Genomic DNA, 22,476 nt, shown 5'->3' on the forward strand with positions numbered 1-22,476 from the left:
CCTACATCCACATCTACATCTACATTCACACATCCACATACATACATCCATTTCCACATTCCCATTTATATAACCTCATATACCTTCACATCTAATCTTTTACTTCACATCCATTCTCGCCTTATCACAACCCATATACATCTTATCTTATCACATACACTTCTTACCTCATCCCCCCATACACATTTTAATTCATCTTATCACCTCGTAACTTATTTCATAAGCATCTTATCACCTCTTATCACACCTCTTATCACATCCTATCACATCTCTTATCTATTTATAGAATACAAGAGATTTCTTACATTTGATATAAGATTTCTTCACACATTTATTTATGCATAAATTCTATTTAAGGAGATTAATACTTTCGAAGTAAAAATCAATCTTTTATGCATCTTCCTATGCATAAATTCATTTTAAATGAAAATGACACTTTTGAATTAAATTTCAATCTTTTATGCATTTTTCTATGCATAAATTTATTTTAGATGAGAATGACACTTTTGAATTAAAAAATCAATCTTTTATGCATCTTCTTATGCATAAATTCAATTTGGTAGGAATTACACTTTTAGAATAAAAAAATTTCTCTTATGCATAAAATCCATTTATGATGAAAAATCACACTTTTAGTGTAAAAAGAATATCTTTTATGCATACCTATATGCATGAAATCTAATATGATAAAAGTAACACTCTTACAATAAAATAATCAACTTTTATGCATACCTCTATGCATGAAATTCAATTATGATAAAAGTCACACTTTTATAATAAAATAATCAACTTTTATGCATACTTCTATGCATGAAAATTAAAAATGATAAAAGTAACACTTTTAATATAAAAAAAAATTTCTTTTATGCATACTTCTATGCATGAAAATTAAAAATGATAAAAGTAACACTTTTGATATAAAAATTTTTCCTTTATGCATACTTCTATGCATGAAAATTAAAAATGATAAAAGTAACACTTTTGATATAAAAAAAAATTTCTTTTATGCATACTTCTATGCATGAAAATTAAAAATGATAAAAGTAACACTTTTGATATAAAAATTTTTCCTTTATGCATACTTCTATGCATGAAAATTAAAAATGATAAAAGTAACACTTTTGATATAAAAATTTTCCTTTATGCATACTTCTATGCATGAAAATTAAAAATGATAAAAATAACACTTTTGATATAAAAATTTATCTATTATGTATACTTCTATGCATGAAATAAAAATGATAAAAATAACACTTTTGATATAAAAATTTATCCATTATGCATACTTCTATGCATGAAATAAAAATGGTAAAAATAACACTTTTGATATAAAAATTTATCCATTATGCATAATATTAAAATTCAATTTCTCCATGATTGTAATGAAATTCTTTCAATTAATCTAGGATGATAATTCCTAGAATATGGTAGGAAGTCCTCTTTTTATGCTTTGAATGAAATTATTTTATGCATAATTTTTATAAAAATTTTGCCATAGCTCCGCTGCTATGACTGATAAATCTCAATTTTTCTAAGGGATAAAGCTTATCATTAAGAAAATAATTAAAATGATCTCTAATTGGATTATCAATCCATAATGGATTGAATCATTAATATACATAAACTAAAAGCATAGAAAAAAGCCATTAATTTGGCCTCAAGCATAGCTTAATCTTGGGTTAAGGAAAAGCTTTATGAAAAGCTTGATTTGGATTGAGAACGGTTCATGAGTATGACCATTTCTTGAGTGAGAGAGAGAATTTACATAAAAATCATTAGAATTTAAACATAAATGAAAATTAACTTCAATAGCATTATGTAACTCTTCACTACTATTCAAACTTCAATAGCATTAAAAAAAAAACCATACCAATTAAACTTCTCAAGCTTGAGAGGGGTTGAGAAGAGAGAAACATTGAGAAATTATAGAAAGATCAATATTCACTAATTACCTTACAACTTGCTTGATTCTTTGTTCACGGTAGAGGCCCCCAACCAATCAATTGGTTAAGTATGTTGATGGAGCCACTAATAGGGATTGAAGAAAGAGGGAAGCTCCAAAAACTAGTGAATTATTAAATGAATTCACAGTTCTTGGCTTAGGTGGAGTAGAGTAACGATGCATAAACACTATATCTTTTTCAACAAGGGGGAGGCTTCTATTTATAGGAAAAATTGAGCTCCTAACCAAACAAACTGATTCTAGAATTTTCTAAATCAGTTTGGTCAATATTTGACCATTTTTAGGTCAGTTAAGCTAACTTTTTGGAACTAGACTTGAATGAGGAGAGAGGAGAGATGAAATATCTCAATTTTTATGAGTTTAAAACTCATTCAAGCATGTGAAATATGCACCTCCTTTAAAGAACTCCTCTTCCTTACATATGTGTCATAATGGAATCATTTTAATATTGCTCATAGTTTTTTTTACTAATAATCCTTGTACATTTTCAACTCTTCATCTTATGTGAAATATGCACCTCCTTTAAAGAATTCCCCTTCCTTACATATGTCATATTTTTAATATTGCTCATAGTTTTTTACTAATAATCCTTGTACATTTTCAACTCTTCATCTTATGTGAAATATGCACTTCCTTTAAAGAATTCCCCTTCCTTACATATGTCATATTTTTAATATTGCTCATAGTTTTTTACTAATAATCCTTGTACATTTTCAACTCTTCATCTTATGTGAAATATGCACTTCCTTTAAAGAATTCCCCTTCCTTACATATGTCATATTTTTAATATTGCTCATAGTTTTTTACTAATAATCCTTGTACATTTTCAACTCTTCACCTCATGTGAGCATTTACTCATTTTTGGGTATTTTCTTTTTACAAGTTGGATTTATCTCCTCCCTACACATGGATTGATGCTATTGGTCCATAGGAACCTTAATTGGACCATAGTCTAAAGATTTCTGAAAATCTAGACCCTTAGACTAAGGTTCTTTATACCTATTTCCAATTAATTCCAATTGCACATTGGAAAATTCTTTTTGAATTTCTGTTTCAGGGGAACTCATTTGAATTATAAGAGATATTTTTCTATCCAAAAATATTCAAAATCTGAATATTCTCTCTCTAGAATAATTTTTCTCTCTCTAGGCTAAAATAGTTAGCAACAGGGTCTTTATATTTCTGAAGAGGGTTGATTACAGGGGAAGATACTAGACATCAAAAAGGGGTTGGGGGAGGAATCTTACATTCTACCCCACTTAAAAAACGCGAGATGTCCTCATCTCGCAACTTGTGATAATTTCGCAAGATTCACGAATATGAGACTTAGAAAAAAAAATTTAATCAAGATTAACCACCAAGATAAGTCTTAAAGAGAGCAAGATTCAAAATACGAACAAGATTTAAACTTTATTCATTCTCGGAACTTATACAGTAAAGATAGAGGAACTCTTTACACTTCCATAAGCCCGTCCATCATATGGTCACAAAAGCAGTCCTCACAAGCTGCACAAGTATAAGGTAACTCATCTATGGGAATGATTCTGTGGGTTATTGCTGCGCCTATCTCAGTGGTATGAGGTGTTCTAACAAAAGGACCTCTGAGAGGCAAGCCAAAAACGGGGTAAAGGCATATCTTCTCATGAGGAAGAAAACACGCCAGTAAGAAGACCCGCTCAGAAAACCCAGGATGCCTTGATCTCATGACGCAGTAGTATCGGGGACCCAAACCCAAAGCTTCAATAACCATGGCCAAGCGGACATTGTTACGAAAGTGCTGCTGACCCCAGGGTGTTATCCTAGTTATGTTTTGATAGGTCCGCCATTTGGTTTGCGCTACAGAAGTTCCCAAGTGAGGGAAAAGTGAGCGCTCATACTGCTCTATAAAATCCTTCTTCACAGATTCACTTGCATCTTGAAGGTGAGGAATCATTATGGATAAAACTAGTTCTTGTTGCCAAGCCATGAAGGAGATTAAGAAAGAAAGGAGATCGATGGAAGTAAGATTACTGTGAGCGACAAGTAAAAGTTACGACTTATATAAAGGAAGGAGCTAGCGTAACTTAGAAGCCAACGGTAACTTGCCACCACTGAAGTTTTACCGTCTTTCCATGATTTGGGTTTGACACATTTTTCTATAGAAGGCATTAAGAATTTTGAGATGAAGAGATAAAAGAAGCTTGTAGGCTAAGTCACCTACTTTCATTGAATTCAGATATAAGGCTCACAATATCTGGGGGATAACTTCTTAAACTCCCCAATAGATAAAGAACTTCTTTTGGGCCGTACTCGAATGAAAACCAAAACCTTGGTATCCAAAACACCGATTTTCACTTCTGAACTCATTGTTCTGAATCCTTAAAATAGGCGTGACTCCTGAGAAGTATTCTAGGAAAAGGGTCTTCCTTTTTTAAACAGAAACTTTCTTTTATTTTAGAGAGGGAATAATTATAAGATCAGAAAGGGAGATTCTTACTCCTGTATACCTCGAAGGTTGGGGAGGAATCTTACATTCTACCCCACTTAAAAAGTGCGAGATGTCCTCATCTCGCAAGGTAGAGGACAGCTCTTTTTCTTAAGATCCAATTTTATTCTGGGGTTCCTTATATTCTGGTCAACCCAACAGAACACTAGGATAAATATCCCTTATATAGAACTCATCATTAAATAACAATTCATTCAGATTATATCATTCATATCTTTAACATGATAATGGTCCATTAGACCAAAAAGTTTCCTTCGGAACATTCCTCCACGGAAATTCAGTCAAGCAAGTCCTCAATTTGACATCCCTTAACTTGATCTACCGATCAAGTATTAACAGCAGCAATCTGACAGCACAACCCACTAATCTCATAGTGATTTGCTGAATTTATTATCATCATTCTAGTTATGAATATCATCACAGGGACTCGTCCCATTCCCCCTCATTGTGGTTTCATTATATTTCAACTAATTTTTAAAAATCATCATTTTTCAATCAGAATCCAAATCAATTCATCCATTCTCAAAAAGAATTAAAAATCATATCAATCACATTCGAAATCATCATCTAGATAGCATTAACGCTTATAATTTCAAGTCTTAGATTTACTCGTATATACTGTCAGTAAAGAGCTGCAGTATACTCTCGGTATATACGGGTAGTCACGGCCCTTGGAATTATAAGGTAACTACTATCATGTCTAGGCCTCAAGAAAGTCAAGGATTCTATATAATTGCGGTACTTCCATCTGAAGACCCAACTGCCAAATTACGAATTTCAGTTTGAATATCAAATTGTATGAATTATCTCACACAATTATAACCTTTTTGTGTTTCTTCATAAATTTTTGATATATTTGTCTTCTCAGTTGATCTTTATTAACCAAATGCTCTGATACCAACTGTAAGATCCCTGTTCCCACCAAGCAACGGATTCGGGGTACTAGCAACGGAAGTAGCACTTCATGCGCGGGGCAGGGACCCACACTCGGGGCCTCGCCCACGGATATCCGGACAAGAGACTAATCCGTCGGTTTGTCCAAAACCGAAACCGGAAAAACTTCCTTTACCCGGAAAGCATGGGCGATTCCACCAGGATAACTCTTTACTCTAACGTAGTCAAGATCATTACGGATCAACTGATCTGACTGCACCTTTAACGGTACTTGGTCAATTCAAGGAAGAAACTTGCACTTGGATCATTGGGATCAACGCTTTTTTTCCCATCAAGAGGCACAGCCGTCGATTCCTATCCATAGAACAATTTCTATCCGGGATTTACTTCATCTATCGTAATAATAGAAATTAAATCTCGATTTACGGATCCATCAGTCTAGCCTAACCCCATCCGATCCCATGGGTTAGCCAACCGCCCAACCACTGTAGTGATGGGATCCAATTTGGAATTTGGTTAGGTTTTGTCCCGGGTACCAAGGAAAAGAGTTCCAAGGCCCCCTAGCCGGAAGTTCATGCAAACATAAAACTAGCCACACCACTTACACACCCAATATGAAATTGCCTTTTTCTTAGCATCAGCTAACTTTAAAATAATTCTTTAATGAAACCATAGTACCACTGATCACAATCTTCCAATTTATCCGGTTGATTCATAATTTTCCATCATTCCTTCATCAGAGTATCTATGGCATCATTGGCAACTAGAACGCTCACCACCTATCCACACAGGGGCCTTTTCAATAGTTCCTAGCCCATAATACTCGGCAATATAATCACTTATAAAAATCAAGATGGACTCTCGTTGAAGATCAGCAAGATCAACCAACAGATCCATATAAAGAGCCATGGACTCATCCATTGAAGACCAGCAAGGTCAATCAACCAGATCCATGCCCGTTTTCACAAAACAACTCTTACTCCTTGTTCCAATATCTTCCTCGACGCACGCGTGGGTATCCTAGGCGACCCAGAGCCCGAGCACCGTATGGTCAGCACCCTCTAGGATCCTTCGCAGGTGACCTAGCGCCTTCACTCATAGGCCGCTTCCTTGGTCCCTCATCCACCGTACTACCGGAAGCTCACCATTTTAATCGAACTGAGGCTGGTCAAGACCTCGGCCGACCTTGCTACGCGAGACGTCCTCCATTGACTCTCCGTCAGCAGTTGCAACTTTAACCATGACCTTAATCACAAGACGGTCAAAATGCTTCCCCAGCATTCTTGACATAAAACAGCCATTTACAAACAGCATTTACAATAGTTTACAAATACAGTTTCTATATTAACTCTCATTTTTCCACATTATCCCCCATTAATCCACATTACTTATTCCACATTCCATTTATATATATACTCATCCAATCACATCATTTTCCATCTCTTCACTTCAGATTCCTTCACATCACATATCATATATTCACATCCATATCCACATCCACATCCACATTCACATCCATACATCCACATCTACATGCTTACCTCCATTTTCACATCCTCATTTATACATCCACATCCCGTATCCACATTCATACATACACATCCATATCCACATCCATACATCCACATCCACATTCATACATCCACTATCACGTCCTCATTCATACATCCACATCCACATACATACATACATCCACATCCACATTCCCATTCACATCTATACATCCACATCTACATCCACATACATACATCCATCCACATCCACATTCCACATTCACATCTATACATTCACATCTACATCCACATTCACATACATCCACATCCACATTTCCATTCACATCTATTCATCCACATCTACATCCACATACATACATACATCCACATCCACATTCCACATTCACATCTATACATCCACATCTACATCCACATTCACATACATCCACATCCACATTCCCATTCACATCTATACATCCACATCCATTCACATTCACATACTTCCACATCTACATTCACATTCACATACATCCACATCCCCATTCCCATTCACATCTATACATCCACATACATACATACATCCACATCCACATTCCACATTCACATCTATACATCCACATCTACATCCACATTCACATACATCCACATCCACATTCCCATTCACATCTGTACATCCACATCCATTCACATCTATACATCCACATCTACATCTACATTCACATACATCCACATCCACATTCCCATTCACATACATCCACATCCACATCCACATTCACATCTATACATCCACATTCCCATTCACATCTATACATCCACATCCATTCACATCTATACATCCACATCTACATCCACATTCACATCTATGCATATACATCTTCATGTATATATCCATTTTCACGTTCCTACATCCACATCTACATCTACATTCACACATCCACATACATACATCCATTTCCACATTCCCATTTATATAACCTCATATACCTTCACATCTAATCTTTTACTTCACATCCATTCTCGCCTTATCACAACCCATATACATCTTATCTTATCACATACACTTCTTACCTCATCCCCCCATACACATTTTAATTCATCTTATCACCTCGTAACTTATTTCATAAGCATCTTATCACCTCTTATCACACCTCTTATCACATCCTATCACATCTCTTATCTATTTATAGAATACAAGAGATTTCTTACATTTGATATAAGATTTCTTTACACATTTATTTATGCATAAATTCTATTTAAGGAGATTAATACTTTCGAAGTAAAAATCAATCTTTTATGCATCTTCCTATGCATAAATTCATTTTAAATGAAAATGACACTTTTGAATTAAATTTCAATCTTTTATGCATTTTTCTATGCATAAATTTATTTTAGATGAGAATGACACTTTTGAATTAAAAAATCAATCTTTTATGCATCTTCTTATGCATAAATTCAATTTGGTAGGAATTACACTTTTAGAATAAAAAAATTTCTCTTATGCATAAAATCCATTTATGATGAAAAATCACACTTTTAGTGTAAAAAGAATATCTTTTATGCATACCTATATGCATGAAATCTAATATGATAAAAGTAACACTCTTACAATAAAATAATCAACTTTTATGCATACCTCTATGCATGAAATTCAATTATGATAAAAGTCACACTTTTATAATAAAATAATCAACTTTTATGCATACTTCTATGCATGAAAATTAAAAATGATAAAAGTAACACTTTTAATATAAAAAAAAATTTCTTTTATGCATACTTCTATGCATGAAAATTAAAAATGATAAAAGTAACACTTTTGATATAAAAATTTTTCCTTTATGCATACTTCTATGCATGAAAATTAAAAATGATAAAAGTAACACTTTTGATATAAAAAAAAATTTCTTTTATGCATACTTCTATGCATGAAAATTAAAAATGATAAAAGTAACACTTTTGATATAAAAATTTTTCCTTTATGCATACTTCTATGCATGAAAATTAAAAATGATAAAAGTAACACTTTTGATATAAAAATTTTCCTTTATGTATACTTCTATGCATGAAAATTAAAAATGATAAAAATAACACTTTTGATATAAAAATTTATCTATTATGTATACTTCTATGCATGAAATAAAAATGATAAAAATAACACTTTTGATATAAAAATTTATCCATTATGCATACTTCTATGCATGAAATAAAAATGGTAAAAATAACACTTTTGATATAAAAATTTATCCATTATGCATAATATTAAAATTCAATTTCTCCATGATTGTAATGAAATTCTTTCAATTAATCTAGGATGATAATTCCTAGAATATGGTAGGAAGTCCTCTTTTTATGCTTTGAATGAAATTATTTTATGCATAATTTTTATAAAAATTTTGCCATAGCTCCGCTGCTATGACTGATAAATCTCAATTTTTCTAAGGGATAAAGCTTATCATTAAGAAAATAATTAAAATGATCTCTAATTGGATTATCAATCCATAATGGATTGAATCATTAATATACATAAACTAAAAGCATAGAAAAAAGCCATTAATTTGGCCTCAAGCATAGCTTAATCTTGGGTTAAGGAAAAGCTTTATGAAAAGCTTGATTTGGATTGAGAACGGTTCATGAGTATGACCATTTCTTGAGTGAGAGAGAGAATTTACATAAAAATCATTAGAATTTAAACATAAATGAAAATTAACTTCAATAGCATTATGTAACTCTTCACTACTATTCAAACTTCAATAGCATTAAAAAAAAACCATACCAATTAAACTTCTCAAGCTTGAGAGGGGTTGAGAAGAGAGAAACATTGAGAAATTATAGAAAGATCAATATTCACTAATTACCTTACAACTTGCTTGATTCTTTGTTCATGGTAGAGGCCCCCAACCAATCAATTGGTTAAGTATGTTGATGGAGCCACTAATAGGGATTGAAGAAAGAGGGAAGCTCCAAAAACTAGTGAATTATTAAATGAATTCACAGTTCTTGGCTTAGGTGGAGTAGAGTAACGATGCATAAACACTATATCTTTTTCAACAAGGGGGAGGCTTCTATTTATAGGAAAAATTGAGCTCCTAACCAAACAAACTGATTCTAGAATTTTCTAAATCAGTTTGGTCAATATTTGACCATTTTTAGGTCAGTTAAGCTAACTTTTTGGAACTAGACTTGAATGAGGAGAGAGGAGAGATGAAATATCTCAATTTTTATGAGTTTAAAACTCATTCAAGCATGTGAAATATGCACCTCCTTTAAAGAACTCCTCTTCCTTACATATGTGTCATAATGGAATCATTTTAATATTGCTCATAGTTTTTTTTACTAATAATCCTTGTACATTTTCAACTCTTCATCTTATGTGAAATATGCACCTCCTTTAAAGAATTCCCCTTCCTTACATATGTCATATTTTTAATATTGCTCATAGTTTTTTACTAATAATCCTTGTACATTTTCAACTCTTCATCTTATGTGAAATATGCACTTCCTTTAAAGAATTCCCCTTCCTTACATATGTCATATTTTTAATATTGCTCCTAGTTTTTTACTAATAATCCTTGTACATTTTCAACTCTTCATCTTATGTGAAATATGCACTTCCTTTAAAGAATTCCCCTTCCTTACATATGTCATATTTTTAATATTGCTCATAGTTTTTTACTAATAATCCTTGTACATTTTCAACTCTTCACCTCATGTGAGCATTTACTCATTTTTGGGTATTTTCTTTTTACAAGTTGGATTTATCTCCTCCCTACACATGGATTGATGCTATTGGTCCATAGGAACCTTAATTGGACCATAGTCTAAAGATTTCTGAAAATCTAGACCCTTAGACTAAGGTTCTTTATACCTATTTCCAATTAATTCCAATTGCACATTGGAAAATTCTTTTTGAATTTCTGTTTCAGGGGAACTCATCTGAATTATAAGAGATATTTTTCTATCCAAAAATATTCAAAATCTGAATATTCTCTCTCTAGAATAATTTTTCTCTCTCTAGGCTAAAATAGTTAGCAACAGGGTCTTTATATTTCTGAAGAGGGTTGATTACAGGGGAAGATACTAGACATCAAAAAGGGGTTGGGGGAGGAATCTTATATTCTACCCCACTTAAAAAACGCGAGATGTCCTCATCTCGCAACTTGTGATAATTTCGCAAGATTCACGAATATGAGACTTAGAAAAAAAAATTTAATCAAGATTAACCACCAAGATAAGTCTTAAAGAGAGCAAGATTCAAAATACGAACAAGATTTAAACTTTATTCATTCTCGGAACTTATACAGTAAAGATAGAGGAACTCTTTACACTTCCATAAGCCCGTCCATCATATGGTCACAAAAGCAGTCCTCACAAGCTGCACAAGTATAAGGTAACTCATCTATGGGAATGATTCTGTGGGTTATTGCTGCGCCTATCTCAGTGGTATGAGGTGTTCTAACAAAAGGACCTCTGAGAGGCAAGCCAAAAACGGGGTAAAGGCATATCTTCTCATGAGGAAGAAAACACGCCAGTAAGAAGACCCGCTCAGAAAACCCAGGATGCCTTGATCTCATGACGCAGTAGTATCGGGGACCCAAACCCAAAGCTTCAATAACCATGGCCAAGCGGACATTGTTACGAAAGTGCTGCTGACCCCAGGGTGTTACCCTAGTTATGTTTTGATAGGTCCGCCATTTGGTTTGCGCTACAGAAGTTCCCAAGTGAGGGAAAAGTGAGCGCTCATACTGCTCTATAAAATCCTTCTTCACAGATTCACTTGCGTCTTGAAGGTGAGGAATCATTATGGATAAAACTAGTTCTTGTTGCCAAGCCATGAAGGAGATTAAGAAAGAAAGGAGATCGATGGAAGTAAGATTACTGTGAGCGACAAGTAAAAGTTACGACTTATATAAAGGAAGGAGCTAGCGTAACTTAGAAGCCAACGGTAACTTGCCACCACTGAAGTTTTACCGTCTTTCCATGATTTGGGTTTGACACATTTTTCTATAGAAGGCATTAAGAATTTTGAGATGAAGAGATAAAAGAAGCTTGTAGGCTAAGTCACCTACTTTCATTGAATTCAGATATAAGGCTCACAATATCTGGGGGATAACTTCTTAAACTCCCCAATAGATAAAGAACTTCTTTTGGGCCGTACTCGAATGAAAACCAAAACCTTGGTATCCAAAACACCGATTTTCACTTCTGAACTCATTGTTCTGAATCCTTAAAATAGGCGTGACTCCTGAGAAGTATTCTAGGAAAAGGGTCTTCCTTTTTTAAACAGAAACTTTCTTTTATTTTAGAGAGGGAATAATTATAAGATCAGAAAGGGAGATTCTTACTCCTGTATACCTCGAAGGTTGGGGAGGAATCTTACATTCTATCCCACTTAAAAAGTGCGAGATGTCCTCATCTCGCAAGGTAGAGGACAGCTCTTTTTCTTAAGATCCAATTTTATTCTGGGGTTCCTTATATTCTGGTCAACCCAACAAAACACTAGGATAAATATCCCTTATATAGAACTCATCATTAAATAACAATTCATTCAGATTATATCATTCATATCTTTAACATGATAATGGTCCATTAGACCGAAAAGTTTCCTTCGGAACATTCCTCCACGGAAATTCAGTCAAGCAAGTCCTCAATTTGACATCCCTTAACTTGATCTACCGATCAAGTATTAACAGCAGCAATCTGACAGCACAACCCACTAATCTCATAGTGATTTGCTGAATTTATTATCATCATTCTAGTTATGAATATCATCACAGGGACTCGTCCCATTCCCCCTCATTGTGGTTTCATTATATTTCAACTAATTTTTAAAAATCATCATTTTTCAATCAGAATCCAAATCAATTCATCCATTCTCAAAAAGAATTAAAAATCATATCAATCACATTCGAAATCATCATCTAGATAGCATTAACGCTTATAATTTCAAGTCTTAGATTTACTCGTATATACTGTCAGTAAAGAGCTGCAGTATACTCTCGGTATATACGGGTAGTCACGGCCCTTGGAATTATAAGGTAACTACTATCATGTCTAGGCCTCAAGAAAGTCAAGGATTCTATATAATTGCGGTACTTCCATCTGAAGACCCAACTGCCAAATTACGAATTTCAGTTTGAATATCAAATTGTATGAATTATCTCACACAATTATAACCTTTTTGTGTTTCTTCATAAATTTTTGATATATTTGTCTTCTCAGTTGATCTTTATTAACCAAATGCTCTGATACCAACTGTAAGATCCCTGTTCCCACCAAGCAACGGATTCGGGGTACTAGCAACGGAAGTAGCACTTCATGCGCGGGGCAGGGACCCACACTCGGGGCCTCGCCCACGGATATCCGGACAAGAGACTAATCCGTCGGTTTGTCCAAAACCGAAACCGGAAAAACTTCCTTTACCCGGAAAGCATGGGCGATTCCACCAGGATAACTCTTTACTCTAACGTAGTCAAGATCATTACGGATCAACTGATCTGACTGCACCTTTAACGGTACTTGGTCAATTCAAGGAAGAAACTTGCACTTGGATCATTGGGATCAACGCTTTTTTCCCCATCAAGAGGCACAGCCGTCGATTCCTATCCATAGAACAATTTCTATCCGGGATTTACTTCATCTATCGTAATAATAGAAATTAAATCTCGATTTACGGATCCATCAGTCTAGCCTAACCCCATCCGATCCCATGGGTTAGCCAACCGCCCAACCACTGTAGTGATGGGATCCAATTTGGAATTTGGTTAGGTTTTGTCCCGGGTACCAAGGAAAAGAGTTCCAAGGCCCCCTAGCCGGAAGTTCATGCAAACATAAAACTAGCCACACCACTTACACACCCAATATGAAATTGCCTTTTTCTTAGCATCAGCTAACTTTAAAACAATTCTTTAATGAAACCATAGTACCACTGATCACAATCTTCCAATTTATCCGGTTGATTCATAATTTTCCATCATTCCTTCATCAGAGTATCTATGGCATCATTGGCAACTAGAACGCTCACCACCTATCCACACAGGGGCCTTTTCAATAGTTCCTAGCCCATAATACTCGGCAATATAATCACTTATAAAAATCAAGATGGACTCTCGTTGAAGATCAGCAAGATCAACCAACAGATCCATATAAAGAGCCATGGACTCATCCATTGAAGACCAGCAAGGTCAATCAACCAGATCCATGCCCGTTTTCACAAAACAACTCTTACTCCTTGTTCCAATATCTTCCTCGACGCACGCGTGGGTATCCTAGGCGACCCAGAGCCCGAGCACCGTATGGTCAGCACCCTCTAGGATCCTTCGCAGGTGACCTAGCGCCTTCACTCATAGGCCGCTTCCTTGGTCCCTCATCCACCGTACCGGAAGCTCACCATTTTAATCGAACCGAGGCTGGTCAAGACCTCGGCCGACCTTGCTACGCGAGACGTCCTCCATTGACTCTCCGTTCAGCAGTTGCAACTTTAACCATGACCTTAATCACAAGACGGTCAAAATGCTTCCCCAGCATTCTTGACATAAAACAGCCATTTACAAACAGCATTTACAATAGTTTACAAATACAGTTTCTATATTAACTCTCATTTTTCCACATTATCCCCCATTAATCCACATTACTTATTCCACATTCCATTTATATATATACTCATCCAATCACATCATTTTCCATCTCTTCACTTCAGATTCCTTCACATCACATATCATATATTCACATCCATATCCACATCCACATCCACATTCACATCCATACATCCACATCTACATGCTTACCTCCATTTTCACATCCTCATTTATACATCCACATCCCGTATCCACATTCATACATACACATCCATATCCACATCCATACATCCACATCCACATTCATACATCCACTATCACGTCCTCATTCATACATCCACATCCACATACATACATACATCCACATCCACATTCCCATTCACATCTATACATCCACATCTACATCCACATACATACATCCATCCACATCCACATTCCACATTCACATCTATACATTCACATCTACATCCACATTCACATACATCCACATCCACATTCCCATTCACATCTATACATCCACATCTACATCCACATACATACATACATCCACATCCACATTCCACATTCACATCTATACATCCACATCTACATCCACATTCACATACATCCACATCCACATTCCCATTCACATCTATACATCCACATCCATTCACATTCACATACTTCCACATCTACATTCACATTCACATACATCCACATCCCCATTCCCATTCACATCTATACATCCACATACATACATACATCCACATCCACATTCCACATTCACATCTATACATCCACATCTACATCCACATTCACATACATCCACATCCACATTCCCATTCACATCTATACATCCACATCCATTCACATCTATACATCCACATCTACATCTACATTCACATACATCCACATCCACATCCACATTCCCATTCACATACATCCACATCCACATCCACATTCCCATTCACATCTATACATCCACATCCATTCACATCTATACATCCACATCTACATCCACATTCACATCTATGCATATACATCTTCATGTATATATCCATTTTCACGTTCCTACATCCACATCTACATCTACATTCACACATCCACATACATACATCCATTTCCACATTCCCATTTATATAACCTCATATACCTTCACATCTAATCTTTTACTTCACATCCATTCTCGCCTTATCACAACCCATATACATCTTATCTTATCACATACACTTCTTACCTCATCCCCCCATACACATTTTAATTCATCTTATCACCTCGTAACTTATTTCATAAGCATCTTATCACCTCTTATCACACCTCTTATCACATCCTATCACATCTCTTATCTATTTATAGAATACAAGAGATTTCTTACATTTGATATAAGATTTCTTTACACATTTATTTATGCATAAATTCTATTTAAGGAGATTAATACTTTCGAAGTAAAAATCAATCTTTTATGCATCTTCCTATGCATAAATTCATTTTAAATGAAAATGACACTTTTGAATTAAATTTCAATCTTTTATGCATTTTTCTATGCATAAATTTATTTTAGATGAGAATGACACTTTTGAATTAAAAAATCAATCTTTTATGCATCTTCTTATGCATAAATTCAATTTGGTAGGAATTACACTTTTAGAATAAAAAAATTTCTCTTATGCATAAAATCCATTTATGATGAAAAATCACACTTTTAGTGTAAAAAGAATATCTTTTATGCATACCTATATGCATGAAATCTAATATGATAAAAGTAACACTCTTACAATAAAATAATCAACTTTTATGCATACCTCTATGCATGAAATTCAATTATGATAAAAGTCACACTTTTATAATAAAATAATCAACTTTTATGCATACTTCTATGCATGAAAATTAAAAATGATAAAAGTAACACTTTTAATATAAAAAAAAATTTCTTTTATGCATACTTCTATGCATGAAAATTAAAAATGATAAAAGTAACACTTTTGATATAAAATTTTTTCCTTTATGCATACTTCTATGCATGAAAATTAAAAATGATAAAAGTAACACTTTTGATATAAAAAAAAATTTCTTTTATGCATACTTCTATGCATGAAAATTAAAAATGATAAAAGTAACACTTTTGATATAAAAATTTTTCCTTTATGCATACTTCTATGCATGAAAATTAAAAATGATAAAAGTAACACTTTTGATATAAAAATTTTCCTTTATGCATACTTCTATGCATGAAAATTAAAAATGATAAAAATAACACTTTTGATATAAAAATTTATCTATTATGTATACTTCTATGCATGAAATAAAAATGATAAAAATAACACTTTTGATATAAAAATTTATCCATTATGCATACTTCTATGCATGAAATAAAAATGGTAAAAATAACACTTTTGATATAAAAATTTATCCATTATGCATAATATTAAAATTCAATTTCTCCATGATTGTAATGAAATTCTTTCAATTAATCTAGGATGATAATTCCTAGAATATGGTAGGAAGTCCTCTTTTTATGCTTTGAATGAAATTATTTTATGCATAATTTTTATAAAAATTTTGCCATAGCTCCGCTGCTATGACTGATAAATCTCAATTTTTCTAAGGGATAAAGCTTATCATTAAGAAAATAATTAAAATGATCTCTAATTGGATTATCAATCCATAATGGATTGAATCATTAATATACATAAACTAAAAGCATAGAAAAAAGCCATTAATTTGGCCTCAAGCATAGCTTAATCTTGGGTTAAGGAAAAGCTTTATGAAAAGCTTGATTTGGATTGAGAACGGTTCATGAGTATGACCATTTCTTGAGTGAGAGAGAGAATTTACATAAAAATCATTAGAATTTAAACATAAATGAAAATTAACTTCAATAGCATTATGTAACTCTTCACTACTATTCAAACTTCAATAGCATTAAAAAAAAACCATACCAATTAAACTTCTCAAGCTTGAGAGGGGTTGAGAAGAGAGAAACATTGAGAAATTATAGAAAGATCAATATTCACTAATTACCTTACAACTTGCTTGATTCTTTGTTCACGGTAGAGGCCCCCAACCAATCAATTGGTTAAGTATGTTGATGGAGCCACTAATAGGGATTGAAGAAAGAGGGAAGCTCCAAAAACTAGTGAATTATTAAATGAATTCACAGTTCTTGGCTTAGGTGGAGTAGAGTAACGATGCATAAACACTATATCTTTTTCAACAAGGGGGAGGCTTCTATTTATAGGAAAAATTGAGCTCCTAACCAAACAAACTGATTCTAGAATTTTCTAAATCAGTTTGGTCAATATTTGACCATTTTTAGGTCAGTTAAGCTAACTTTTTGGAACTAGACTTGAATGAGGAGAGAGGAGAGATGAAATATCTCAATTTTTATGAGTTTAAAACTCATTCAAGCATGTGAAATATGCACCTCCTTTAAAGAACTCCTCTTCCTTACATATGTGTCATAATGGAATCATTTTAATATTGCTCATAGTTTTTTTAACTAATAATCCTTGTACATTTTCAACTCTTCATCTTATGTGAAATATGCACCTCCTTTAAAGAATTCCCCTTCCTTACATATGTCATATTTTTAATATTGCTCATAGTTTTTTATTAATAATCCTTGTACATTTTCAACTCTTCATCTTATGTGAAATATGCACTTCCTTTAAAGAATTCCCCTTCCTTACATATGTCATATTTTTAATATTGCTCATAGTTTTTTACTAATAATCCTTGTACATTTTCAACTCTTCATCTTATGTGAAATATGCACTTCCTTTAAAGAATTCCCCTTCCTTACATATGTCATATTTTTAATATTGCTCATAGTTTTTTACTAATAATCCTTGTACATTTTCAACTCTTCACCTCATGTGAGCATTTACTCATTTTTGGGTATTTTCTTTTTACAAGTTGGATTTATCTCCTCCCTACACATGGATTGATGCTATTGGTCCATAGGAACCTTAATTGGACCATAGTCTAAAGATTTCTGAAAATCTAGACCCTTAGACTAAGGTTCTTTATACCTATTTCCAATTAATTCCAATTGCACATTGGAAAATTCTTTTTGAATTTCTGTTTCAGGGGAACTCATCTGAATTATAAGAGATATTTTTCTATCCAAAAATATTCAAAATCTGAATATTCTCTCTCTAGAATAAATTTTCTCTCTCTAGGCTAAAATAGTTAGCAATAGGGTCTTTATATTTCTGAAGAGGGTTGATTACAGGGGAAGATACTAGACATCAAAAAGGGGTTGGGGGAGGAATCTTACATAATTAGTGAATTTTGATCATTTTCTATAATTTCTCAATGTTTCTCTCTTCTCAATCCCTCTCAAGCTTGAGAAGCTTAATTGGAATGGTTTTTGAATGCTATTGAAGTTAATTGATGAATGGTAGTGAAGAGTTACATAATTTTATGAATGCTATTGAAGTTAATTGATTAATGATAGTTAAGAATTACATAAATTTTTATTTATGCTTAATTCTAATGGTTTTTATGTAATTTCTCTCTCTCACTCAAGAAATGGTCATACTCATGACCCATTCTCAATCCAAATGAAGCTTTTCATAAAGCTTTTCCTTAATCCAAGATTAATCTATGCTTGAGGTCAAATTAATGGCTTTTTTCTATCCTTTTAGTTTATGTATTTCATGAATATTGATGATTCAACCCATTATTGGGTTAATGATCCAATTAGGGATCATTCTAATCATTTCCTTAATGATAAGCTTTATCCTTCAAAATAAATTGAGATTTATCAGTCATAGTAGCGGAGCTATGGCAAAATTTTTATAAAAATTACACATAAAATAATTTTATTCAAAGCATGAAAAGAGAACTTCCTACCATATTCTAGGAATTATCATCCTAGATTAATTGAAAGAATTTTATTGTAATCATGGAGAAATTGAATTTTATGTTATGCATAATTGATGATTATTTAAAAGTGTTACTTAGTAGATATTTCTGTTTAGATTAATTCTAAACGATGTTTTCATGATTTTTTACCATTGTTTAGCCATTTTTTTTGGACATGTTGCATAGAGGTATGCATAAAAGTTGATTATTTTATTATAAAAGTGTGACTTTTATCATATTTGGATTTCATGCATAGAGATATGCATAAAAGTTGATTATTTTATTATAAAAGTGTGACTTTTATCATATTTGGATTTCATGCATAGAGGTATGCATAAAAGTTGATTATTTTATTATAAAAGTGTGACTTTTATCATATTTGAATTTCATGCATAGAGGTATGTATAAAAGTTGATTATTTTATTGTAAAAGTGTTACTTTTATCATATTGGATTTCATGTATAGAGGTATGCATAAAAGATATTCTTTTTATACTAAAAGTGTGATTTTCATCATAAATGGATTTTATGCATAACTTAGATGCATAAGAGAAATTCTTTTATTCTAAAAGTGTAATTCCTACCAAATTGAATTTATGCATAAGAAGATGCATAAAAGATTGATTTTTAAATTCAAAGTGTCATTCTCATCTAAATTGAATTTATGCATAGGAAGATGCATAAAAGAATGGAATTTCAATTCAAAAGTGTTATTCTCATCCAAATTGAATTTATGCATAGGAAGATGCATAAAAGATGGATTTTTAATTCAAAAGTGTCAATTCTCATCTAAATTGAGTTTATGCATAGGAAGATGCATAAGAGATGGAATTTTAATTCAAAAGTGTCATTTTCATTTAAAATGAATTTATGCATAGGAAGATGCATAAAAGATTGATTTTTAAATGAGATGTGATAATATGTGATAAGATGCGTATGGGAAGTGATAGGATGTGAGAAGAGGTGTATGAGATGTGATAAGATGTGATAAGATGCGTATGGGAAGTGATAGGATGTGATAAGAGGTGTATGAGATGTGATAAGATGTGATAAGATGTGTATGAGATGTGATAGGATATGATAAGAGGTGTATGAGATGTGATAGAATGTGTTAAGATGAGTTAGGATGTGTTAAGATGTGTATGGGACGAGGTAGAGAGTGTATCTGATGGGATAAGATGTATATGGGATGTGTTAGGGCGAGAATGGATGTAGTATGGATGTATGGATGCAGATACGGATGTATGTATGTATGTGGATGTGGATGTATGAATGAGGATGTGAAAATGGATGTATGTATGTAGATGTGGATGTATGGATGTGAATGTGAATGAAGATGTGGATGTGGATGTGGATGTATGGATGTAGATATGGATGTATGTATGTATGTGGATGTGGATGTATGAATGAGGATGTGAAAGTGGATGTATGTATGTAGATGTGGATGTATGGATGTGAATGTGAATGAAGATGTGGATGTGGATGTATGGATGTAGATACGGATGTATGTATGTATGTGGATGTGGATGTATGAATGAGGATGTGAAAATGGATGTATGTATGTAGATGTGGATGTATGGATGTGAATGTGAATGAAGATGTGGATGTGGATGTATGGATGTAGATTCGGATGTAGATGTATGTATGTGAATGTGGATGTATGAATGAGGATGTGAAAATAGATGTATGCATGTAGATGCGTATGTATGAATGTGAAATTGGATGTATGTATAATGTGGATGTATAAATGAGGATGTGAAAATAGATGTATGCATGTAGATGCGTATGTATGAATGTGAAATTGGATGTATGATGTGGACGTACGAACATGGATATGTATGTAGAATAATGAATGTGAATGTGTATGTGAAATAATGTGTAGTCTATATGAGTGAATGGATGAGAATGAGTACACATTGAATGGAGTAGGGAATAAGTAATGTGGTCCGAGAGTGGATAATGTGGAAAGACGAGAGTTCGTTATAGAAACTGTATTTTGTGATGACTGTTTGTAAATGACTGTTTTATGTCAAGAATGCTAGGGAAGCATTTTGACCGTCTTGAGGATTAAGGTCATGAAGACCGAACTGATAAAGTTGCAACTGCTGAGACGGAGAGTCAATGGAGGACGTCTCGCGTAGCAAGGTCGATCGAGGTCTTGACCAGCCTCGGTTCGATTTAAATGGTGAGCTTCCGGTACGGTGGATGAGGGACCAAGGAAGCGGCCTATGAGTGAAGCACTAGGTCACCTGCGAAGGATCCTAGAGGGTGCTGACCATACGGTGCTCGGGCTCTGGGTCGCCGAATATACCCACACGTGCGTTGTGGAAGATATTGGAACAAGGAGTAAGAGTTGTTTTCTGAAACCGGGCATGGATCTGGTTGATTGACCTTGCTGGTCCTCAACGGATGAGTCCATGGCTCTTTTATATGGATCTGTGGGTTGATCTTGTTGATCTTCCACGGAGATTCCATTCTATTATATGAATATATTGCCGGTTACTATGAGCTAGGAACTATGGAAAAGGCCCCTGAGAGAACAGGTGGTGAGCGTTCTGGTTGCCAATGATGCCATAAGTACACCGATGAATGAATGATAGGAAATAAGGATTCAACCAGAGACTCTGAGGATTGTCATCAGTGACATAATGGTTTCATTAAAGGAAAGTTAATTGATGTTGAGAAAAAGGGCAATTTCATATTGGGTGTGTAAGTGGTGTGACTAGTTTTATGTTTGTATGAACTTCCGGCTAGCGGGCCTAGGAACTCTTTTCCCTGGTACCCGGGACAAAACCTAACCAAATTCCTAATTGGATCCCATCACTACAGTGCTTGGGAGGTTGGCTAACCCATGGGACTGGATGGGGTTAGGCTGGACTAATGGATCTGTAAATCAAGACTCAATTTCTGTTATTACGATAGATGAAGTAAATCCCGAATAGTAATTGTTCTATGGATAGGAATCAACGGCTGTGCCTCTTGATGGGGAAAAAAGCGTTGATCCCAATGATCCAAGTACAAGTTTCGTCCTTGATTGACCAAGTACCTTTAAAGGTGCAGTCGGATCAGTTTGATCAGTAATGGTCTTGACTACGTTAGAGTAAAAAGTTATCCTGGTGGAATCGCCCGTGCTTTCCGGATAAAGGAAGTTTTTCCGGGTTCGGTTTTGGAAAAACCGACGGATTAGTCATTTGTCCGGATATCCGTAGACGAGGCCCCGAGT

This window comes from Cibotium barometz, chromosome 54 (assembly GCF_041138505.1).
Source record: "Cibotium barometz isolate CiBa-2024 chromosome 54, ASM4113850v1, whole genome shotgun sequence".
NCBI lineage: Eukaryota > Viridiplantae > Streptophyta > Polypodiopsida > Cyatheales > Cibotiaceae > Cibotium > Cibotium barometz.